Here is a 25,584-nt window from a genome sequence, read left to right as displayed (position 1 = left end):
TGAACTAAGTTTCACAGAAATGTAATAAAACAAATCAGACTCAAAAAAACTAACTCCAGCCTTCCCATACATCTGCTCCTTATAGGCTTAAAAAAAATAATCCCAAATTATTGGCAGTAGTCAACCATCAGCGTGGCTCAAAGAGGTTGGGGAACACACAGGGGAGGGGATGGGGGGCAGCAGGTTTTACATGTTGAGCTGACTTTCCGATGAGGCTAAAGCTGTGGGTGACTGCACACAGGGACAAGTCTTTGGGCACTGTTCTCAAAGTAGGAGGTAAAACAGCCCAATACTTATCCCAATTATTCTTTGAAATATTACCTTTATAAAAAAGGGAGGGAAAAAAAAAAAAACCCACCACATAAAGGAAGGACAGAGAATGAGAACAGTAAGAGTTGTATAACCGGGGAAGTGTGTTGTTCTCTTTCATTTTTATGAAGGCCATTCATGAAATTCTTTCCTGAAATACTGACTAATCTCTCCAAATACTGTTTCTGTGAACGGACTTGGAATCATTAGATGAGATTTTTCTGAAATGTGGTGAACTCATTGACAAGACTTTTTTTTATTTTTTTGTTAATAGAAAGATTTCTTTTTGCTTTGCAAAAGAACTAGAGCCTTGTCTCTTAAATCTTTAGGAACATGAATAATCCCTGCAAGCATTTATATCTTAACACTTTCTGATCTGTGCCAATTCGTGCAACTATAGAGGTATAGATGCTGTTGCATCTATTTTGAAAAGTTTTTGTCTATACACTTTCTCACACATTGATGGATATAAATTGGAGATGTATGACCTTATTAGTCTGTCCTTGGATTTTTCAGAGCGTATTTCTATGCTAATAATAGTTTTCAAAATAGTTTTTTTAAAAATATAAAATGTAAAGATTTTTGTATTTAATACTATATTTATTGTAAGTACTTCAATATTTAAATTATTTTAATGAAGATAATTATTTCAATATATCAATTTGAGGACTTGCGCATTCAGAAGCGTTTGTCATACCAGATTTTCATAGATTTTTTTTTTTTTTAAATTAGCGCAGTGATTCATGAAGCACTAAGCTGGGCTGAGCATCCCCTTGTCATTTACTTTGGACATACTGAGAGACAAAAAAAGACTGTTTAATAGCATTTTCCTATACTGGGCAGTTTTCATTACCCCACAATATATTTATGGCATGGCAATATAAGATGAAGTAGATTGTATTCGCAGTACCAATGTTAGTAAAATATTCCATTTGTAATATTTCTAGCACTGCAGCCCTTCGTGGTATTGCCAGTGGGATTTTCAGCATGTGCATCACTGACACAAGTCCTCTCCCCCCCAAAGTCAGTGGAAATTTTAAATACTGAAATAAAAGCAGAGTTTAGCTAGTGAGAACTTCTGAAATGGAAAGTTGAATACAGGACAATTTAAAAAAAAATAAAAATAAAAAAAAATAAGTTGGGTTGTGCTGTCTAATGAAGTTCAATGAATATTCTTAAAGATGTGCAATTCCACAGTTACATAGCCATTTTACACTCTCTTAAAGTATTTCTAAAGCTAGATGCCAAGAACTATATCAAATGTGGTACCTTTGCCAATATGGCAAAGTTAATTTAGCCTTTCTAGCATGTCTGCTCTGTGATCCTCTCTTAGAGTCATAATATTTCTTCCATACTTGCTGGATTCAGGGTACACCGTAGACTCTCTGTGAATAAATCAGGATTATGTAGAGAAAGTGACTGTTATTTATGGGACTCTTGTTCACTGGTGGAGAAGTTGAAGTGTATGTAGCTGGTACGATGGGAACAGTGAGGAGGAGACCCTTGAGATCGCAGGAGACGTTTTCCTTTTCTCACTTTCCTGCCTGGCACCTGAAGAAGAAATTTGAAGGAAAGCCCTGCTTTGTCTCCACAGCTTCAGACAGAAGCTGACCCGCTGGAGATGCAGGCAGGAGAGAATTTAGCTGCTGAAGTCAAAGAAATATTTTCTGATTAGGTGTGAACTGATTTTATTATTTTTCCCTAAAGGCTTATAAGTTGACCAACTTTAGGTAACTTTTTATGAAGTACCAAAAGGCATTTATCTAATGCCAGAGCAGCTGCTGACAAATTTCAAGCTTTTATTTCAAAGCATGAAACAGTTAAGTGGTTGGAAGAATATTTTTAAGCATGAGAAAAGCAAAGTAATGTGGAGAGCTGTGCATTTATTTTGAGATGTCTGTAGCCCCGGTTCTCATGGATTTTTACTCGGTGTGGTGATCCAGCCAGTTCACGTGATGCTTCCCAGTTTCCACCTCAATATTTTTCTGAATGCAAGTAAAACCAACAAACCCCAAAATCAAAACCCCAGCTCCCCCAAATCTGAATTTAAAACAAAACCCCCACTTTGAAGAATTTCCATCTCAGTGATTGTAATGCCTTGAAAGCAGTGTTTCAACACGGAAAATGTTGGTTTATCTGCTTTATAGGTGCTGTGTGTATTTCCTGTGCGTGCAGAAACAGCAGACAGCTAAAATTCTGACTTTGGCATGTGTGTCAGACCGCACAGAAAAGGATCCCTGCGTATGTATGTGGTCAAACTGATTTCATTTGGGATAACTTGAAGAGATTAAGTCCCTCGCTAGCAAGTCCTATGCAAGGCTGACATCCCAACAGTTAAGTATTTTGAGGTTTGGGTGTTTATAAAATGAAGCCAGATTTGAGGCTGAGTCCGGGTCTTACCAACACTTACCCAGCACAATTTGTAGTAAAATCAAGCAAGTTTGCAGGATGTCCCCCTGTCACTTGTGACTAGTTAATTTTGCTGCTCTGAATTTTAGGAGTTTAGATGAAAACGTGTTAAAGGAGCTGGTTTCCAAAAGCTCACTGGAGTGACTGCTTACCGGCCTTCTGAGATGTCTTCCAGCTGAGCACTGGAAAATCAAGGCTACTAAAATCACTAGGAACATGACTTGGAGCAGTTTAGCTTTCCAGACCTGACTTTCCTTGCTCCCTGAGAAGAATTTCACTGGGATTGGGTTTGCGCTTAAAGAAATGAAATTTGCCTAAAGAGCTAAGTAACATGTATTTTCTTTTAGGGATCAAACAAAATATGAATATTCAAGACACCCTTGACCAGGGGCTGTGAAATTGCTGATGGTGGGCCTTCCTGAAACAGTCTCTGTTACAGAAATTTAGATTTATAAACCGAACACATTCTTTTGATCAATAATCAGGATAATAGAATATTTTTAGGAACATTTAGAAAGTGTAACTCAATCTGGTGTGATTACTCATGCTCACTTAAAAAAAACCTGTCAATCAATACCAGTTATCAGACTTGCTACAAACAACAGTGGAGAAAGGGAGAGGCTTGTAAAATTGTGTATAAAACATAGCTTTGGTGCAGTCTAATAGTTGCTTAGAAGGTATAACACAGACTTAACTATCAAACTTAACTATATCTATTGACTCAATGCACTATCAAGGCTGTCTATCAGGAAACAGGCACAATTAATGACACAGCAGTTAAGTCTTGAACATGGTGGTGTAATTTGGATATTCTCTTGATAACTGATCAGAGCATGATGGATTCGTAAGATAGGAACTAAAAATACTTCTATGTAGATATGAACATTGGTCAGGCTAGATGGAAAAGGAAAATGATGGTTGAGTTATGCTGATTTTGCTAAAGAGCTCCAGTTATATATTAATGCAGTAAAACTCTCTATGAAACATGGGAGGAAAGTATTACTAGTTAATTACAACAGCAAGATATGCCATTGACGGGATTATTACCATATTTTATGATGACCGTTTTATCATCTCCTTGTTTATACTTTCCTTTGGTAATGAACTTTTTTCCTGAACTTTGAAATATTTAATATTTGAGCGTTAAATATTGCACCCCTTGTATTTGATAGGAATAGTTCTTCATATAGGGAGTAAGAATATAACTGCAGAGGAATAGAAAACCCAGATGGGAAAAATGGCGTTTTCTGTAATTATATGTTGTGTCCATGCATCAGCAGTGGAGTGGTTGGTTTGGTTTAGTTTTTTTCTGGTGGTGATGAGGCATGGAAAGCAATAGCTTGTTTTATAGTGGAAAGCAAATGCTGCGCTGGCCAATATGCCCTGTAAAGCTGTTGGATTCCCAGGCCAGTTTCTGCAGCACCTCTTCAAATGGGGATGGCTGAAAGATGAACATCTCTTGTTTTAAGTAGTTGGACAACTGTTTGATTGCTCCTTTCTATAGGAAAATAATCTCTTCATGGACGGCTATAAGTGGCATCATTTTTCCTTTGGGTTCCCAGTGCTCTCTCTGTATATATTACACATCTGGACTGTAAGTGAAACTTGCTCATTCCTCTGAAACATCTGTTGCGTCCTGCTGCAGAGAAGGCCCACTTATCTGCTACTTTTACTCTGTACTGTGTCATTCTATTAAATCTTTGTCTAGCGGCCGCCATTCCAGATACGATCAATTCAAAATCATACATAAATAGTTAATATTTTCTGCAAAGAGTTACCTTGTTTAACAACTGGGTCACTTTAAAAAAAAAAAAAAAAAAAGGGAAGGTGGAAAAAATGCAAGTCAATGAAAAAACGTAAAGAGTTTTTTCCCTTTTTCTTTGGAAAATGTAAATACCTAAGGAGAAAAATGGTAGGAAGTTTCCAGTTAGAAAAGAGATTACTGTTTTCTTCAGTTTGAAAGTATCAATCTGATCATCGTGTTTATGCAGCCGCTCAAAGAAAGACCTTCACAAAAAACAAGAGAGTAATTCCTCTAGTAGGAGAAGGAAGGAGGAAGGAAAAAACAAACAAAAAAAACAACAAAAAGTTGCAGAATTTCAGGCTACGTTCTGCCACTTTTGTTTAAAGAACCAGCATGGTCATTTCTGCTGCTAAACCCTGGCGAGGACAGAAGGAGCTTGGATGGCAAACATCAGTCATCCCTGGAGCTCAGAGCTTACTTGGTGAGAGATGCTTAACTACAGCAATAAGAGACAAAAGCCTTTTTTATTTGCACAAACATACTTCGGCACACCCGGAGGAGGCTCTGTGTACCATCATCGAGAAGATTCAGTGAGAGTCACCACAAGACTCTGGGGTAATCAGGGCCCTGTGCCTAAAATTGCTAGTTTTTCCTTCATTTGTCAGGCACCAGATCTTCAGCTGGCTGCTTTCTCAGCATTGTAGAAGAAAATAAAAGAAAACAAGTGATTTCTGAGAAAGGGAACCGGGATTCAGTGGTCTGGAGAGTGAGTAGTAGTAGGAAGCTTCTATAACTTTTCAGAGAGGCAAAAAGGGACAAAGCTTTACTTGTTTGGGTGGCTTGTTTGTTGTTTTTTGTACCAGCATCATATCCCACACAAGTGAGGAGTCCTGATGTGCTCCTGACCCACTATTTCTGCTCCCTGCTGTGCTGGGAAGGATGGGGGACTTGGACTTCATTGCTACAAGCCGATGTGGCTTCAGAAGGGTGGTTTTAAGCACCTCTTCGTTCAGCATTCAGGGCACATGGAGAAGTTACCTTTATCTATTTATTTATTTATTTTATAACAGGCCGAAGCTGGAGAGAGCAAGGGAGATGCTTGCACAAAGGAAAGCCAGCTGCATTTTACAAATACCCAAATTGCGCTATCGGAGCATTAAATATTTATCAGTGAGTGTCTGCCCATTGAGTACTTTGGTATATTTAATATTTTTTTTTATTGTTATTGTCTGTCTGGACTTGGACTTATCTCCTTGGCCAAAGATAAAAGATGATTTGTGTCGTAAACGTATGGCATGTGAGGTAGTGCTTAGGCTTTGCTTGCAATTCGATTAATGAGGTAAGAGAAGGGCAGAGGTATGGAAGAAGGCTTTGCTAAGCCGCCTTTTAAATTTTGTACCATATTGAAAATGGAGCTCTGGCAGAAATAGTTTTGGTTTTGAAGGTCTGCTCCGTGTTAGCAGCAAGAGGCAGCTGCCTAAAATAGGAAAATATTAGGAGGATGTTGGGGGCCTGTTTAGTGAGGGCAAAGGCTGTGGGCAGTGTGTGATTCCCAGGCTGCTGAGGGCAGCGGGGACCATGGAGCTCGCGTTGATAAGGAGCGGATGATAACATACTAATGCACTTTTACTTTTCTGAGAAGTATTAAGGTTAGAGAGCTGCTGACTGTGACACATGGTAATTTATTGAAAATTGTGATTTGCAAAATAGAGAGGACCCGTTGTATTACCAGAACTGAGAAGAAAACAAACAGCTATTCTGGGGTTTGATGTTGTTTTTTTGAAGGAAAACAAAGCCTTTGGAACTAGGAAAGATAGACGCAATGTTGGCTATTATTTACCAAATCAAACTTATTTAAATGCACTGTCTTTGATACTTAATAAATGTTGTGGCATGGCTTTTCGTGGCTAATAAAACTTGGTTTACATTACACCCCTTGTCTGCTATGATCTGCCTCCTAGGGCTCACTTAGAGTGCATTAAGAAGCTGCACACAAGATCAGGGTGATTTGCTGCAAAACTTAAATAATTCATTTATGCACCACTGCTCTCAGACAGTGTTTTTACAAATGCTATAATGAGACAAGCTGTGAAATGTTTTACATGGCAGAAATGAGGGCTGCTGCTCAAGTCAAGTCTTTCGGCACAGATTTGATTCCTTGAAGTCTTCAAGAAGACTTTCAAATGATTGTGGTGGAGACCTCCAAAGCACGCTGTCTTGCCGATAAGGATGTTTGCCCTAACTCTGCAATAATATTTTTTACTTCCATGTGCTTTCACTGGAGGACCTGAAATGAGCACAGGCTACTTAAGGAGTGCAGAGTGGAAACTATAGTTCATTATGCTGGGGAAAAGGCCCTTTTCTGACTGCGACTGTATGCTGTCTACCACACTGATACGCTTTCTTCCTCTGCTTCGCTTTTTGTTATATACCAGAACTAAGGTTTACCGTCAACGTTGTTGACAACTCCCCTGATGTTAGCTCTAAGTTCTCATCCTCTGGAGTCGTGTTTCTTCTGTGTAGCTATAACCTTCAATACCCTCTGCAAAAGTCTTATTGTCATGAAGAAGAGCTTCAAAGTATGTCCTGCACCTGCACTCTCAGGAAGCAGTTGTCCAGACATAAAATAGCTCTATTATTTACACTGTATGTTAGAATAATTTTTATTTCTATTAATCTAGTAATCTGGATGGAGAAGGGGGGGATGGCGCTTGGGGTTGGTGGAGCAAGTGTGACCCCTCCATCGTTTTTGTATGCATTTTAGGCTATAACTGTTAACTACATGATCAGATCTGTTTTGTTCTACAGGAAGAACAAATTACGGAAGAATTAAAACATAAACAAATTAGTCTTAAATTAGTAATTGGGTAAGAGTAATCTGTTTACAGTATGTGTCTGTCTTTGCCAGGAAAAGTATCCAACAGTTTACATTTTCCATGCACATCTCACCACTGACTTGGAGCTGAAGATGAGATGGGGAAAAATACTAGGTGTCACTGAGACTGCTGGATGGCTTTGATTGGAAGTTGTAACTAATTGAAATAATGTATAATTAGAAGCAGATTTTAATTTTTACGATTAAGACACAAATGTTCTATTTTTCATAACTTCTTAATGTGAAAAAATTGCCTTAGAATCTTTTGCTAGAAAATATTTTGCAATTGCTTGTATTTTTGCTTGGCTCTTGTGAAACCTTGAAGTGTGCAAAGGTGATTACCATTTTACAGAACGAAATCTGGAGAATACCGAGAGAAGGGGATTCAGAAAACAAAACGTTCGGGCTGCTGCTAGGTAGAGATCCCTTTGAATTTGCTAGCATTTCTGTGAGTGTTTTCCCCCCTCTTCCTAACAAGTTTTGAATCCAAGGAAATTACCATCTGTGCATAGATATGCAGGAAATGAGCTAAATTTGTAGTGTAAACATTTTCAAATGAATATTTGCACAGTACAGTCTCTCAGAAATGCATTATCCTCTTTTATTTGATAATCAACACACATCCCTTATGAGTTGTGTTGAAAGGGAAGAGAATGACTCTCACTAAACTCTAATTATCCTCTCCTTCCTCCTGGGAAGAGCTCTCTTCAAGCTCCCTTTTGTGAGCCGCTCTGTGTTTCACAGTCATTCCACCTCTTGGTCACTCTTTCTCCTTATTTTCCCTCCTTATTTTGGACCCTCGGATGTTAAGGGCATAGCATGAGCCCAGACAGCTCCGTATAGGGACATCTGTTGAATTTCCATAAGGTAGGATTGCCAGGCCAAGCCAAAGCCTTGGAGAGATTCAGAGCAATTAACTTTCAACTGAGGTTTTATGCAGGACACAAGCTTGTGATAATACATAAATATTTCTTGGCTTAGGACTGGGAGAATGGCATATTTCCATTAGCCCCAAAGTCCTTTTGACTCGATTCAATCTGTAGCAACATGAGTCAGCTGTTTCAGCTAAGCAGTGTTTCTAATTCAGCCTTTTTCTAATAAGCACGTAGGCATAACGTGAGCTTCCTACACCGATTAATCCGTGTTTCCTCCATATGGTTTGTAGATTTTTATTTTCTTTTAATTCAGTGCAAGCTGCTGAATAGTAAAATGCAGTCAAGATCTTGTTCCAGCCAAAAAAAAAAAAAAAGAGACCCCAGCTGAAGTTGCCAGGGAATTGCCAAGATTAGCATATCCTCATCGTTTTGGGAAAGGAATTTTTCAGCCAGTCCCTCTGACTGCTAGGGCTTGAAAATGGGTGAAGTCCTTGAGTAGTCCCGTATAGGAGGCCCTGCATTTTTCTGGGGACTTCCTGAAGGCAGGGGTTGTAGAAGAAGAAGGCTGGACCAAACCTTGCTGAAGCTGGTTCAGAAGGACAAAGGAATAGGCCTTTAGAGTTGGCCTGAGAGTATTCAGCTGAGATGCTACACCTCACGAGAGGGAGATGGGGTGGGCATGGCAGAAGACAGGAGACGAAGCTGCTGTGTTTGGAATAGTCCGGGGCGTAAGAGGTTTGGAAGTAGGTATTTTGTATTTGGGAAGGGCAGGAATTTACAAACTGTGCATGGAACAGAATGGCTTGATTTGCTAATTTTAATGTGCAATTGGGAGTGTTATAGTGATACTAGCAAAGCCTTGCTATTGCTACCGCCAGGCTATCAGAATAAAGCTGTAGGACTATTCATGTGCATCCGTATACACAGAGAACGCAAAGACAAACAAGACCATGTGCTTGGTAAAGAACTGCAAAATCTAACTTTTTTTTCCCTGCCCTCACTAGCAACCTTGATTAATGCCCTTCCCTCCCCCTCCCCCCCCCAAAAAAACCCAAACCAAAATAACCTTACAACCTTTTTCTTTTAGTACCAATGAAATGTAATGGCACAGTTTTTCCTTCTTCAAACAGGGAGAATGTTAATTCCCTGAATGCACTTTATACAAATTAAAGTCCTTTCCCCCTCCCAAACATAATTTTTAACAAAGGAATTAATCTCTCTCCTAGAAAACCAAGGTGAACAAATATATATATAAAATAATTAAATTGCTTTTTTTTGTATTATAACAGTTTGTTTGGTTTGTAAAACCGACATGGAATATTTATGCCCTTCCTCTTAGGGAAGGTCAGCAGATATATACTCAATTACCTATTTGTGTGCGTTAAATCAAACGACTCTATATTCAATATTTTGTTTTTTAATTTTGCCTGAGCAGGAAGCTGGAAATCCAAATTAATGACTCTTCCCCAGTGACATAAATTCTGCGAGGTGTTTGTAGCTTGCTTGCCTTGTTAAAGTGCTCTGACGTGATTGATAACCGTTGTCCTCTCCGACAGCGAAGCCCGTGCAGCAGTGGCAAGTAGACCAGCAAGCATGCAGAGAACTTGCACTGGGATCAAAATCCGAGATGTTTTCATTAATTCTACTTCGAGGTTGCAAGGAATGGTTTCTAAATAGGCTGGTACCTTTCTCGTCTTCCTGCTAACAGCTGTTGTTAGACATGATAATATACCAAAGTCACTGCAGCTGAGCAAGGAAAACCTGTTTGTGTGGGGTATCTGGGGGCAGTAAAGTCACTTCTGCTGAGGGAAGAATTCCTGTGCTGGGACCGTCCTCTGTATGCCCCATGCTGGTTGCACAGCATGGGTACTTTAACTTGCAAAGGGTCCCCATGTGAATGATGGACCGGGTGTCCCACTGTTTTCCATCTTTCTGTGTTTACCTGTGCACTCACTGGTTGGACCCTGAACCTGCAAGGGCAGATTCCTTCTGGAGAACGATAAAGTGGCCATAACAAAATCCAGGCAGTAAGCATTTCAAACTCTTTTACACCAACTTTTTAGTGTTCAATTCATTATTCTCAAGCAGTGATTGACCCTGCGCTGCAGAAAATGTCTCAAACCAAGACAGCCTTTACTCTATGGGACTGGGAATGTGACAGGCTGGTGCAGGCAAGATGAGGTGCAAGCACCTTGGGAAAGGCTTCTGTTAATTTTAGGGCTTTGTTTTAATCTCATATTCTTTTTCCCTTTGTATGATACTGGAGTGGAGAATGGATTTGTCTTCTATAGGCTAACATTCGTGAGGCTTATGGAGTTGCTAAGGGATAGCTTGCCGACTCACGTTATTGGAATCTTTCCTGTAATACAGTAATTCAGTCCCTCCCAATTTGTTCAAAATACAGAAGCTTTACTTAAGCTATAGGTATTATCTGCAGTAAGTCCTTAGGAAGGTATAACTGAAAACAGATTAAACATCAAATAAAAATTGCATTGATGTCGCAATCTGTGTGAAAGTTGGAAAAATAGTTTGGAGTGTTTGGTCTTGAAATAACAAATATGCAACATTTAAAGAAATAGCTACTGCGAGAGCTTTGAAATATGAGTTGGAATCAAGGTTAAAATTGACAAATGACCCTTACAAATGACTGAAGTAAATGAGTAGCACCAGTCACCTGTGGATGTTGACGTGGCCAGAATCCCAGGGGGGATACCTGTATCACAGCATGGACACCTCTCTCTAATCAATGTATTGTTACTGCTAGTTTTTGTTTTCTCTTTAGGCAGAAGCAAAATATAAGTAAAGGAGCTGTGCACATTGCTCTTTCCATAATCCTTGTGCTATGAACTATTTTTTTCCCCATAGGCTATTAGTGTCTCTGAATAAGTATCTAGTTCCTTTCAATAAACACCGTGCATATGAAGTTAAAGTGGCTACTAGTAGCCAAAGTGACAGTTACTGAACTGCTAGCAACAAGAAGCAGCTTGTTAAACCTGAAGATGTCACATCATTTTCGTAGCCCCATTTCTGAGATCTAGGAGACTTGAGTGCCATATTTTTAAGGCAGAAACAGGTAGTCAACTAGGGTGTTTATTCATTGAAGGTCAGGCTTTTGTATTATGAAACTTCTAGCAGATGTGATAAGCAGTAAATTGCAGATCTATCACCTTTTCTTTTCTATCTTTTTTCTTTTTCTTTTTTTTTTTTTCTCCCAGTGAGCGTGTGTGTGAAATCAGCAGAATACTGCCTGCATTTGATTTATGGCCCACTTTTGACCAACTCTTATCAGGTTCCCACAAGCCCTTTTCTGATGCAGCTCATGTCTGAATGACAATAGACAACCAGTGCCATTATGCTCCAAAATCCCTCTCTGCATTCTAGACACCTAAGATTACATCTGGGCTATTGATTTATTGCTCCCCCCCCCTTTTTTTTTTTCCCCACAGGGACGAGTTTGTTCAGCCCGAACAAGATAGACTATTATTAAACCGAGCAAACTACTCCATGTGAACTTGGTAAAGAAATAATCATTTGCAACCACCTTTCTAACCACCCAGGTTCATAAAGAAATGTAGGTGTTGAAATATTAAGACTGTTTATATATGGGTCCCACCATTCGTGTTTGTTCAGATTATATATAATTTATATACATGAAATGAGACCCAACAGGCATTCTGTTGTGTTGGACATTATAGGCATATTGCCTAAAGCACCGCAGTATTACCACCCAATGTACAAAACCCAAATTATTACAAATCTGCGTTAGAGAAATACCTACTGTAACGCCAACTGTATCTGTGGCAGGGAGGTTTTATGACACCTTTTAGAGCCTCAGCAAAATTTATATGTTCTACCAGCAGATTTTTTTTCTTTTCCTTTTTTGGGGAGGGAGAGGAAGCTATAAATTTTACAGTATGTCGGATTTTTATATCTCCTAAAAATGTACTGTGCAGGATTCACATTTAATATCCCTCAGCTATAGTCATCTATGTATTTAAGTCACTAAGTGAAAAGGTACAGACAGGGCTTCTAGTTAAAATGGTTATTTTTTCCTCTCTCTCTTCTCCCCCCACCCCCTCCCCTTTCCCTCTCACAAGCACATACTTCACCCTTGCGTCTTCTCTTAGTTAAAATAACATTACAAAAGCTGATTCACTGATTCAGGGTTCGCATGTGAGCACCTCTGGCCTGCTTTCAGGAAACTCTGAGCACCATCGTGCCAGACCAACAAGCTCTGCAGGTGCTCTGAGAAAAACCCAGGCCATTGCATGGACGAAACACCACAAACGGAGGCTTTCAGAGCTGTGCTCCTTCTGTTGTTGGCCATGGGGAGAGATTTGCTTAACTCTCAACTAAACCTCCTATGGTTTGTGTCTTAACTCAAAGGATTTATTTTATTCTGCCTACTATTCAGTTCTTTGTGGACCGGCTTCTGTTGTTGCTTGAGTCCTGTTAGACTGTGCCCTGTTAGACTGTTTGTTTGTGACGCATGTGGGCAAAAGTATCACACGCAGGCTGTAATTTAAGTATTTCCTTTTACTGCCTTAGTGTGCTGCTAATAATTTATTTTTTTTTTAGGCATTCCTTTGTTCTCCTGTGGAGCAAAACTCTATCAGCAAAGAACCAGATAATGCTAGTATCGAGTGGGGGGAAAATGAACTTTTGTCATTTATTACTACATGTCTGTTTTCTGTGTCATTGTTTTCTCATGTTTAAGAATAAAATAGTCCTCATAGAAAAAATAATTGAAGTTTTATAATTATTCCGTGATCCCATTTGTGGGCTTCTATTTCTTGTCTGTCCGTTCAGGGCGTGACCCTGCCGGATCCTGTGTCTGTTCCAATGAAACACCTACGGATGTGCTCAGCAGCATTGGGAAGCTCAGACATCCATAAATGCATTTGAAACGTCGTAGTATTTCTGTTTGAAGAGGGCTAGTTGGCAGGGTGTCTGAGCAACACCTACCACTGAGGCCTTTTAGAAAGTGAAAAGGATTTTTCATGTGAAAATCATGCCTTTTCAATTAGATCTAGTTGAGCATCTAAATATCAGGATGAGAAAAGGAAGTGCGTAATGCTAAGTATGATTAACCGAGACTCTGTTCAGGAGGGAGGAAATAAGTTACACAGAAATACATAAATCAGAGTTTCATAGACCCACGGACTGCATTGCTATAGGTAACAGAGGGCACTCCAGCTCCGTAAGAATACTGGAGAGTTACAGTAGTTTCTGGGTAGAGTAGGGAGAATAATTAATGGAAGATGGAAAAGGATGAAATGTTTTTTCCTCAGAATGGAGCAAGTAAGAAGGGATGTGAAGGCAGCACAAAACAAGAAGTGGAGAGTCAAGTGAACTGAAATATGGCAGGCTGAAAAACCCAAAAGGGAACACTTTTTCGCGTAATGTGTAACTCAGCTGGGAAATTCTGTGCTTCTGTTCAACTGAGAACAAATCAAATTTTAGAGAGAGATAACCAAATTTATAGCATAGTCCATCCTATTGCAGGAAGAGCAATGGCAAGGTCATTAGAAATGCACTGCACCGAGCCTTCAGTCGCTGGGTGTTTGGGGGACGAGAGGGACGAATAGCCAACAACTATAGGGAGCAGAGTTACACTTTGAAGCCTGGTTCTGGCCACAAGAGACAGGCTTGCCCTTATCTAGTGCTGCAGCTTCTTTGCTTTTATCATTAAATTGAATGTTTTATAAAAGTTTGGGATAACTAGGGTCTTGGATGTCCTGTGCAGAATGTCTTTCTCAGTCTCCCTACGTTGTGGTTCACTGTTGTATGGGGGAAAGAGAAATCACAGCAATGCAAGCAAGCCAAACGAGATTTAAGTCTTGAGTAAACTGACGGTCACTTTCATGACAGTCTCTGGCTGTTTGGCTGTTTGGAGTAAGCTCTTTAGAGCCTTTCCAGCCTGTGTTACAACTGTTGTTTTATTTGCATCTTGGTGTTGCCAGAAAAAGCAGTGGCAGAAACCTGCTCAGGGTAAGCCAGGTCTAGAATTTTTCTGGCTTCGTGGAGGACCTTTTCCTCTGCCATAGAAAATCCCCCCCTTCCCTTACTGCAGTTGACTTGAAATTGTGATGTATTTGTCTAAAGGCATTTCCTGGTTTCACTTTGTTTTGGAGCAGAAACCTACTTTCTTCCTTTAAGCTCCTGGTGTCTTCTACCCTGGAATACAGACACCAGCCTGCACAAGCATTGGCTTGCATAATGCTGCTTCAGATAAAGGTCATAAATGGTCTTATTTGGAAATTAATTCAAATAAGAAAGAGAACGAGCCAAAACCGAGCCTCTACTGGGCATGTTAATAATGTCATTTGTTTACAGAGTGTAAGATCACTGCTGGAGGATGTCCTGAATCATTGACTGTTGCCCTTAGTGTTTGCCCTTGGGTGTCCCTGTTGTGGGGGAAGCGAGTCCAAAGGTCAGAGAGACTCTGCTGGACCAACACTGCCTGAAGATAGCTATTCATCTTCTGTAAACCCAGGCTGATATTTGGAAAGATCAATGTTAGGATGTTGATGCCTGAAAAAAAATAGATGGGATTCACTTCATTCCATGGACTAGTTCCAGTACAGTCATTGGCACTGCAACCAGGAGGAATTAGTGCTGCAGTTCTTGAACACTCACCAGGAAAAAGGAGATTGTTGTAATGTCAGAGGAGTATGGCCGCAGATCAAAACTGGCATTTGGGGACTGCGACCGTGGCGCATGTGGCAGGAGAGCCTGGCGGCATGTATTTCCTTTGTGCTTATTTCTTACATGCGAAAAATCTCTGTGGGGTGGGTGGTTGGGTTATTTTGAGCATTTTTTGGAGCAGTCTTCAATCCGGTATTTGCAGAGGTATTCCCCGCAGAAAACATATTTGTTGTAATGTTCCTCTCAAACACGTACACAAAAGGGTGTGAGAAGGCACAGTCAAAATATAGGCTCCATGCAGAACGTATGCTGAGTTTCAGCAGGTAGCAGGTAAAAGAGCAAGCAAATAGGGAGCCATATTGTTAGCCATGCTGAAAAGTGCTCTCATGCCCTTTCCTAAGCATTTTCTCATCAACAACAAAATCACATGTTTCTATCAGAAACATGAATAGCACAAACACATGGCTCTTGGCTCTTTCCTTCAGTAAGTAGCAGCAGCAATTAATTAGCTGTTGGAACAGGTTGCATCTATAGAGAGAATTTTAAACCCTCACTTTTTTTTTTTTTAAGGTTTTAAAAGTATTTCTGGACAGTTGAGCAGCATCAATGATGTGTGGAAGAAGCTGGCATTCTAGCTTCGGCAGCAGGTACACAAAGAGGATCTTCCCACAAGTTCAGCTGCACTTTCAACTTAAGAGAGCACGTTTCATTATTACAGTGAATAAAGAGCAGGGGATATTCCAACACTCTGCGAAGGTCTCCTGGGTGTAGCTACAGAGAATAAGTAGTATTTATGCTCCGTTTTGTATGCTTGTCAACAGCTCTTTGTGTCAGACTTCTTTTTTTTTTTTTTTTTTTAATGCAGGTTGTCCTCAGGAAAGTAATGAAAAGAAGTGAACGTTGTCTCAGCTGCCATAAAGTGTTACGTTCTCTTTAGTATAAATCATAATCCTGAAGTTCATTAACCTTAATACAGTTTAGTCTTTATGTGTCATCAGTTGAGCCCAAGCCTTCCAGATGAGTCATTCGCTATATGCTGGATTTGTGGGAGCAAGCTGATTTTTGCATATAATGAACATTATGCATAGGCCTCTTCCCTTCTGCACTCTGCTCATTGAATTGAAATTGCATTTGTTGAACTGAGAAGGTGTTATGAGAAAAGCAGGGTTGTGACAGCCTAAAAGAAGAGGAGGAACTGACTCTGGAGGAGAAGTCCACTGCAGCATGATAGGAAGGGTGCCAGTGGAGTGGTGTAACAGCCCGGATTCTCTTTTTTCTTCTGCACCAGTGTGTAAATCAAGAATTTCCCTGTTGTGGCACAGGGAAGCATGTAGCTGAAGAACGTCCCCAAAGCTAGCACAAACCCAACCTGGGCTGTCCACAAAGCGATGAGATGTATGCACTCGAGCCCCAAAGTGAGCGTTGGTGAACATTGAGCAAGTGGGGTAGCCCCAAGGGATGACAGCAGAGCTCAGCCAGTGTCAGCCAGCAGCCACCTTAGCACACCAGCTGCTTTGCAGTGTCCCGCGCTGACCAAGGGTCGCATCATGGGTTGACTTTAAGGAGGAATGTAAAGTAGGATAATATAGCCACTGACCTTGTGGATTTTTACAGGGAACTCATCCAGTGCCTCAGGGCTGGCATGACACAGAAGGTGCTCGTTGAAAGGTTTGACAAATAGGCAATGGAGACTGGCACTGCGCACGGAGTGGAGGCAGGGGTCGATGTAGTGTGTGTATGAGATGAAAGATGAGGACAGGGCTAGGTCAGGAAGAACATTGTAGCTTGGGCAGTTGTCTTTTTCACTATCCAAATTCCACAAAATCAGTTTTTCTGTCTCTTCCAGCAAATCGAAGGTATTTATAATTCACGGTTTTAAATATTGCTGTCTAGTTCTGTTACTTCGTGGATAAAAAAAATACCTAAACATGTACACACGGGAATATAATGGAAGAAAATAAAAATCCCTCCATGGCTTCAGGTCATCACTTTTCTGGCTGCGGGAAGCTCACCTATTGACAGAAATCATCTACCTCCAGCTGATCTTACTTCTCAGCCAAGGTCTGAAAGTCTGTCACCTCCTGTCATGATCTGTCATACAAACATCACATGCAGTGTTAACCTAGCGGTTGGAAAGATTTGTTGCAAGTCTGTTGGATCCTTTTTTTTTTTTTTTTTTTTTTTAACCTGCTTAATACAATGGGGGTGAATTGTCTTACAGGTTAAGGGCAGAGGCTGGGTCTTAATTTATCCCAGTAATCTGTCCAGAGTGCGCACAGGAATCCCGCAGACTGCACAAAAAGTGCTTTAGTCAGACCCTTCTCCGCTCAAGACTCAATAAGGGCATGAGTTGATCTAAACACATATATCTTCTTTTGTGCTGGTGGAATAGGAGAAGGAGAAAAAAAAATCAATTCTGTCTCTGGCCGAATTTCTAGTTGTGTTTCACAAGGCTGTTGCTTGGCTCTTCTCTTTACCTCCAGACATTGCGGAGTAGCCCTGCTGCATTCCCTCTGCATTGGACCACCTGGGTTTTTCTCAGAGAAAACAGGCTTGGCCTTTTCCTTCAGCTTCTGCTTCTTCTCTGTCTTTTTCTTTTTTTGCCTTCCCCCCTCCTCGCCCTCCCCCCTCATTTTTTAGCCCCTCTCTAGGCTGTCACAAACTGTGGCTCTTGATATTCTGGCTGCTCTGATGCCATCCTCTCCAGGGCTCTGAGTGGGCAATGCAGATGAATTATTTTCCAAAGCACAGGAGCCTGTTCTTGGCCTCAGAAAAATGATGGCTTGTACAGATTTTGCTAATATGTATGAGGTCTTTAAAAGAAGAAAGAAGACTGCCTGCTAAAAATCATCTTCGTTTGCATGAAGAAAAAGTGTTATTTGTATATGTAAGATTTTTAAAGGTTTTGTGGCAGAATTGAGAGAAATGACCCGTGGGTTGTTAAATAATCTTTAAGGTCCTTGTACTATATTACAGGCTCAATTCAGAAGATACTTATATCATTACAATTGGTGTTGAGCTTGAACATCTTTGCTTAACTTAGTTTGAGCATAGTATAAAACTTAAACATAGTTTTTCCTTTGTTTCCTGAAAACTTTTCTTTTTGCTGTCACAAAAGAGTCCCAAGTAAACCACTAAAAATGCTTTTAAATGTATTGTAATGATGACAAGAAATTGCTGCTTTCAAGGTCTGGAGACAGTAAAGAGGAGGGTTTTAGTTTTGAAACCCCAAAATAATTTGCTTAAACCAAAGCTTCTAATTGTTGCACCACATCATCTGTCGTATGGACAAATCAGTTAATCAGCTGTATTGACACCTCTCCATTAACTAATTTGTCTTCAATCCTTGGCTAGGTGAGGGGCCCATGAGGACACAGGTCCTATCCCCAGCTACATCGCTGGGAACAAGACTGGGGGCAAAGTAACGTTTGAAAGGTTTTCTTTTATTTGTAGAACAAATGTTTTCACCCAGCTGTAGCACAGTCAAACAGTGTGAAGGAAACATTACAATACCCCCGTCTATTTATCTGTGTTTTTATAAGGTCACCCATCACCATGGTATCTAAGTGTCTTTCTTCTTTCCTTTAAGGGTCCTGGTCAGGAGTTGAAAATAAGGAAAAGAGAGGAAGAAAACCACAAAGAGGCATATGAAAAGTAAAAAAATACGGAGCTGGAGGTGAACCTAAACACTCAGAGGTAATTTGCCTTGAGGAGCAAGAACCCTTGAGACCTATGTGTAGACTTCGGAAAAAAAGAATCTGTGAACAATAGTAAAGGCTATGAACGTGCTATCCTCTGACAGGTATGTAAACCTTAAGATTAAAATAACAGCTTCAAAAATCCTTCTGTCAGAGTGAGTTTGCTTTAGCTAGCCTGGGTTTCAGGGGAAGTATCATAAAGACAATATATATCAAGTGGAGATAGCAAAGGAAAATACTGTGTGAAATTTCTAAACAGGTCAGTTCTCGAAGCATATTCTTGAAGCATAACTTGACAAAGTTATCATGACGTTAAAATAGCGTTATATAAAATCAGGTAATTAAGAATTAGAACTAGTGGATTTTCTAAATATTTTTTTCTGCATATATTGAATCATCTCAAAGCTGAATTTCATACTTAAGAAGGAAGATGAAGGAAGAGTCAGGAAGGGCACAAAATTGAAGTTTCCTTTTGCTTGTCTTTGTGTCAGTTATTGTTTTGATTTGAAAATACTTTCACCAATAATTCTGGCAATCCCAATACTCCTTCACTTCCTAAAGTAAATGGGAAGCGTTCCTTGATAGGCTTCTAAAATTTTGTCTTAGTTTAGCAATATATTTCCATTCTATCATGCTTTGGGTTTTGGGAGGTTTTTTGTACTTGATTTACGTTCATGGTGGTACCGAGGGGAGGATGGCAGGTATTTCAATCCCGTGTCTGTTACCCAGTCTCCCTCTGTGCATGGCGCCCTGAAAATTGTGTTGTGGGAAGCAACCTTGTGCTTTAGTAATATCAGTCTGCAATCATGGCGGTACTTATGGAGAAGAGGTGGGAGGGTGGGGGCAGCCAAGCGTCCTCACCTCCATCCCTGGGGTGGGAGCCCTACCTGCTTCGGCCCTATCTGCTTCGAGTGTGCAAACCTGAGATTTAAGAGATGGCTGAAATGGATGGTGATAATAGGGAGTTGTGTGTGTCTTACTCTGGTTTATTTTCCCAGTTTGATTAAATATGAATTCCTCTGAATATCAACTATTTGTATGCTAATCACATCCCTTCAACAAACACAAGTCATTAACCAAACTCCTTTTTGCATACTGTAAAGAAGTAAAGAGAATTCTTGACCGCAGAAAGCAGGCATGATATACAAAAAAAGGAGTGAAATTATTCAGTATGTTCTTGTTGATACTTCTTTAAACAGCAGCTTCCTCCTCCCAGAGATCTTCCTTGAGGTTTGCAGATGACCACATGTAATGATGTGGTTTCTTGTCGCTAGTAGTAGCTTTGTGAGGCAGCGATATGTGGTGCAAGATCTTATTACTCAGTAAGTGGCATTTAACTGTCCTGGTTACCCCAAAAGCTAATTGCTAGCTTGAACGTATGGCCACACCTTCCAGCAACACAGGAGACTTCAAAGAAGTCTTTCGCAAAAGTTTTAGCCGCTGTCAGGCCACGTTGAGCTCAGGTATGAGGTCCACTGGAGTCAGCGGCCAGCTTACACAGTGAAGCAAAGTAGACTGAAAGGTCAAATTCACAAAATTATCTCATGAACTTTGACGTTTACTTTGACAAATCCCATGCCTCCATACGTGGTCATCGGTTCAACAAGCTACTTAAATCCATGACCAGCTTAGAAGTGAGTCATTGCAGTGACTTCAATGTGGTGACTCACATCCTTCACCAGCATCCCATAAGCTGCCCCTCTGGGTTGGCCCTTTTGCTCCAACAGGCTGTTGAGAAGGCCTGTCTGCGGTTTCAGGTGTTTATTAAAGGCAACTGGGTCATGATGATGGATTGTGTTTTGGCTGCCTGCTTGGAAAGTTTGACCCCAGATAATGACCCCAAATATTGGGATCTCTGTGTGCTTCTCTCCTCTTTTATTCCACCAAGAATGTCATATGTAAAGGCATTAATTCAAGAGGAAGAACCTTTCCAGAAATACCCCCACTCCCCCCAACTCTTAAATAGGAGAAGTAAAATTATTTCTTTGTTTTAATTGTTTTGTCCTTATTTCAGTTTGTACGTACCCCTTCTATGCAATGAACTTTATCACAAGTTATACTATTGGTCTATTAGATCCAAAGAAGTGTTTGCAATTGTTCTTTAGACACATTATTTGTAGAACGTGTATTAGAGAATCATAAAAATCAAAGATGGAGAAGTTCTGCATTAGATTGTTTCATCCCTGCCCTTGCCGACGCAGACTTTTTCCGCCCCGTATAGTATATTCTCTAGCGCATTGTCCGGTCTAGCTTTAAGTAGGTTAAATATGGTACTTTCTCACTGCCCTGTCAGAAGCTGTTGGAGAGGCTGGGAGGTAATTGACACTGGCACCCTTTGAAGGTGCGTTGTGGACCTGACCACACTTGTCATTTGTATCCAAACACGGTACTTTCCTCCAGCTGTCATGAGTATTGTGTGGCCATAATTCTTTCAGACCCAGCATACAGCCTGTGCTGAACACTTACAACTAAGATGGAACAAAAGAAATGAAAATGTGGTTTTGGTTTCTTTTTGGCAGACAGTGTACATAGGGTTAATTCTTTTGAGCAGCCCAGAGGTGAAACAGTAAGGTGAAGGCCTCCAGAATATTTTGTTGATGAAAACTAGTGGTATTGAGATATGATGTGCTTGTCCGCACATGAAGCTTTTTCCTAGATAGAGAGGTATATTTTATAGGGTTCAGTTAATAACTAAATTTGAAATACCAACTGTCTGCTCTCGTGACACAGAAAGCAGGTTTAGCCAAACAGTGAGTGCTTTTGAATAACGCTGCTGATGATATACATGTTTAAGCGAAGTAGTAATAACATTTGGAGTTTCCTTTTTCTGTCAAGGAACCCACCAAGTGTTTCACTTGGTCCCTGCTCAAACTGTGCAGCTGCTTTGGGGTTGGGACATGCCTGATGCTCCCCCGCATGACAAAATATAGGACACACTTGATGGGGAAGTCAGTAGTAGGCTGCTGGGCCCCTTGTATTCAGACTGTAATTCTTGAACTGTTCTGTTTCTCTGAAAAGACATTGATGCACCATCGTGATTAGAAAACAAAGGTTGTTAGCTAGTCTCTTGGTTTAAATGGTTTCTTTCTCCTCTCATTGTCACCAGAACCCCGACTTGTTCTACCCATAAAGCCGTGAATCTACAATTCATGAAAGCACAATTCTCCATCCAAGTTGGTCATTACTCATTTCTATAGCTTTACAGATAGGGGAATACCGTCCCTTGGTGTAGCCTCTTTACTTACTACTTTTACTCAACTGATACTGAAGGTTCTTGACACAGGGATTATTCATAGCATTCTCGCTGCTTGCCTTTACTGCCTCTGAATTCTCAAATCCCAAACTGAGATCACGTCATGTAGCCCAATGTTCCTTGGACGTGTAGCACCACATTAAAACGTCATTTTAAGCAATTAATATTTTATTTATAAATACTTATAAATATTTATTATAAACGAGGCTTGAAGCAGCAGCTCATGAGAAAACAATCTATTACATTTGTATTAAAACATGTTCAAATGTTTGATTGTAAAAGAGCATATTCAGCTCAACTGTAAAAAAAAAAAAGAGCATTGCAGTGCCCTGGTTTGGCCAGTTCATGTCAGGCTGCCACGTTCAGCTGAGAAGGTGGATTTTGTTTTGTTCCACACTAAATCCAAGAAACCTAAGGCCCAGCTAAATACTCTGTGTTCTTGTCTTACTTGGGCAATACTCCTGTTTGAGACTCTGCGTCAAATGCTGCTCTTGAAATCCCATATGTGACTCATGGCTGAGGAGGAGCTTTGCTGGATTTGAAAGATGAGGTTTTGTGCCTACTGGAAAAAAGCCCGTTGCTGACAAAGGGATTCATCCTGCTGGCTCCAAACATGGGCTTTATATCTTGCCCAGAATCGTAGAATCATGGAATGGTTTTGGTTGTAAGAGACCTTGAAGATCATCAAACCCAACTGTTAACCTAGCACTGACAAGTTACCACTAAACCATGTCTCTGAAAGGACCGTTGCTTTGCTGACTCAGAAAACCAGAGGTCTGACTCCACTGGAGTCATCTTCTGTTTGGTAGGGGTCCTTCCTTCCTTGCAGCACACTGCTTGGAGTGGTTTTGTTCCCCTTTTCTGTAGAGTCTTTCTAGGAAAGCACGGAGGCACAGCCTTCTCGGGCTGTTTCCCTAAACTTTACACCCTTTAGGAGAAGGAGTTATTTGGCTAAGACCCACCCCTTTGTAATATAGGGCTGAAAACAAGGCGGTTTTAAATATAAATAATAATATAAAATAATCAAAATCATTGTCATGACTCTAGTAACTGTTTTATATCTTTGCCTCGAACCAGAATGACCAAACATCTCTGATTAAGTACCTACAGAAGCATTTAAATTCAGCAATTTTAATAGTTCTTAACAACTCCCGTTGATGGTATTATTTTTCATTGGGAAGAAAAATGGTTATTGCTCACATTGACCTCCAGTAAATCTTGTCACCCAGCCCATACCCTAGTCTCGAAATATAATTAAAGCACTCTGTTTTGATAATAGTGACTTACAAAAGTGTAGGAACTAGTATTTACATTTTCTATTTTTATTGCTCTTAAGTTTGGTATGAAAAGAAAGGTAATGCAACTGAATTACCTTAAATGGCCATGACTGATTTATTTCTGTCTAAGGGTGTTGTAGTTTACATACATCAAAGTTATATATTTTTTTTTTCCTAAGATTACCTCAGTGTTTGATTGGCCTCTTATTTTTTTCACTGTGTAGATTTTAAATTCAATCCACAGTGTAAGCGCCTTCAGAGGACCGAAGCAGTTGTTTTTACCCCACATGAAAAAAACGTGACTAAACAAATAAATAAAAATCAGGTTTGCAGCCATATATTGCTGAGAACTGCTGTTCATAATATTTTGTGTTGTTGTAGCAACATGTTCCTCATCTATATTTAGTTTAATAGCTGCTTTTGGAATATTGCAAGCTAGTACAGTATATTATCAAGTGGTTTGAATGACATCATAACCTATGAGTGTCATCTCTTGTGGGTTATAAAATCCTCCCAAACCCTCCGTTTGTATTAATGGCTTGTAATATAATTTTAAAACAGGTATTATAGTTTACAGTGGAAGGATAAAAATTCTGGCCTGCCTCGTACAGTGCACTGGGGGAAGAAGAGGGCAGAGGAAGGTCTCTTTCCTGCCTTACTGACGTATGGACTGGGTGAGATGGGCAGTATGGTGCTCACTGGGCTTAGGTTTTGCCCGTGGGCCGGAGAAATTTGTCAGTCTCGAAGGAGTATTTTAGGTGGTCCCTGCCCGCACTGGAGAACTTGATCTTGTGAAGAAGTTTAGTGTTGGGACAGGAACAAACACATTGTCTGCTCCCTGTCTTTTGTTGTGTTGCCCTACACCTATAAGAAGGCTAGAGAAACCTGCTGTACGTTCTGTGCCTCGTGTTCTCTACCCCATGATAGAGAGGAGGCAATCAAATTACTTGTTAGAGGTGCTGTGCGTTCTCAGTTGCCTTGAACCAGCTTGTCCCACCCTCTCCCAGTTTCTGAAGGTACAGTTATGAGTCATCTCGCCTTCTGCTGTAGCGAGTGGAGAGAGATGGGTGTCCCGGTGGGGCAAGTCATTGTACGTGATGCACCCCAATGCATAAGATGGGGCATGTTTCTTGCTGGAGGTGAGATACTACTTTAAACTGAGTTGAGAGCCTCCCAGCTAGTGTTGGTGAGTGGGATGAACCCTGTATCTTCATGCCAAGTCCGAATGTTTTCACAGGGAATGTGGGGTAACACCTTCAGTGATTTGACGGAAGCCCCTTGGTGGAATTCTGTCTCCTGTTTCTCACAGACGAATATGTTTCAATTTCCTATAATCCTAATTTTATATAGGAGGCCTCCTTACAAGGTCGTATTAGTTGCTTGTTGGGGAATCTGTGGCAGGTATCTGTCTTCACTGAAGTGAAAGGGAAGTGGAAATCTCAGGGAGTGTCTTGAATCCAGAATTTAAGCCTGTGCCTGTATGGAAACTCTAAGTGTACATGGGTCACTGGCCGGTGTTATGGCCCTATAGCACTCGCTAGATTGCATGATTCCCAGAGTAATTAAACATGCCATATGTTGCCCCTGTGGCCACAAAAGGGTCTCCCTATATTTTTGGAAGGGAATAGACTGCTATGAAAGGACTGCTGTGGATATCTTCGACCTCTTTGCATGGCTCTGTGGTTCTGCTTCTTCCCCCCCAAATGCCATCGACCATCGGCACAGAGTGTTTCCAGATACTGAAGTGGGACGTAAGATACGTAGATAAATACATTTCAGTCTAATAAAACTGCAGCCATCCTCATGGCATAAAAATAAAGCATCTTGGGATAAGTAGGGATTTGGAAAGTGTACAACGCAAAGTTGCCTTATTCCAGAGCATAAGAATAAATTGTGAAAATTTCTGGTAGAATAAACTTGATGTCTATAGCACGTGCTGAGGCTCAAAACCCGCTTCGTCTGTTTGTAGTGAAAGATTTAGCATCATATGCATATTTTTTATGCTATATTATTTGTCCTGGTGTAAATTTAGAAGCATGTTTGTTTTTTAAAAAATTGTTTGCACACAGTTATATTCCTTTTTTTATCCCTGAAATGTTCACCATAAATAGTTCAGCTGCTGTAATGTTCTGCCACTAGAAATGATCAATAAAACGTTATTAAAATGTACAGTCCATGCATATCTAATTCCACTTACCCACATGTTACCTAATTACAGATTTTAATCGCTTCCCCTCCACCCCTGAAAACCTGCTTGGCGATGTGAGTATATGGAAAACGTGTGAAGAAATTCACCTTTGCTTTCAAAGAAAAGAAAAGAAATTAGGTGTAATGCACCCAAAAGGTTAAATTTATCATGCTGGGAAGAGAACTGCATATCACAGAAGCTCTGGATATTTTTGGCATTCAACTTCTCCCACCCCCCTCCCCGTCTTTAATCACACCCAGAATGCAGTGCTTGTAAACTGTACTGATGTGTCAACTGTCCTCTATTTA

General features: G+C 40.4%; 1 long non-coding RNA gene across 1 annotated transcript in view; it reads left to right on the top strand.

Annotated features, from left to right (window-relative positions):
* The first annotated feature begins 18,465 nt into the window (after positions 1-18,465).
* Positions 18,466-25,584, top strand: part of LOC141740476 (uncharacterized) — a 21,539-nt gene continuing 14,420 nt past the window's right edge. Inside the window, exon 1 of the long non-coding RNA XR_012586058.1 lies at positions 18,466-18,662. This is a non-coding gene — a long non-coding RNA (uncharacterized LOC141740476). The remainder of the gene's footprint in view (positions 18,663-25,584) is intronic.

The sequence above is a fragment of the Larus michahellis genome, chromosome 3 (assembly GCF_964199755.1).
Source record: "Larus michahellis chromosome 3, bLarMic1.1, whole genome shotgun sequence".
Taxonomy (NCBI): Eukaryota; Metazoa; Chordata; class Aves; order Charadriiformes; family Laridae; genus Larus; species Larus michahellis.
Note: the sequence above shows the minus strand (reverse complement) of the source record. Positions and strands in the feature narration are given on the sequence as shown.